Source organism: Montipora capricornis, chromosome 8 (assembly GCF_036669925.1).
Source record: "Montipora capricornis isolate CH-2021 chromosome 8, ASM3666992v2, whole genome shotgun sequence".
NCBI lineage: Eukaryota > Metazoa > Cnidaria > Anthozoa > Scleractinia > Acroporidae > Montipora > Montipora capricornis.
In genome coordinates, this window is record NC_090890.1 from 22,958,404 (window position 1) to 22,958,726 (window position 323).

At 46.4% G+C, this 323-nt stretch overlaps 1 pseudogene; it reads right to left on the reverse strand.

Moving 5' to 3' along the window:
* Nucleotides 1–263: 263 nt before the first annotated feature.
* The window catches only part of LOC138059598 (uncharacterized), a 2,138-nt pseudogene continuing 2,078 nt past the window's right edge, over nt 264–323 (reverse strand).

A 323-nucleotide genomic window follows, 5' to 3' on the forward strand; every position in this document is an offset into this window, starting at 1 on the left:
GTGCTAGTTTTCTACCCATATGAACCAGGTGAGCGTTAGCCCTACTAATGGAAATGGGCCCACCCAAGGACAAAGAAAAACTCAGTGACCAGGGTGGGAATTGAACCCACGACCTTCGGATTAGATCACCGCTGCTATTATTCTAGTTGACTACGTACAGCAAAAGGGGCGTAGCCAGGGGGCTCCTAGGGTGCCATTGGCCTTCCCTTGAAAAACAAAAAAAAAAAAACCGCAGGCTGAGTGGATGACTGCGGCACAAAATAATCCTTTTTCAATGCCCATTCGTCTGATTATACCTAACCACATGGTGACCTTAAATTTCA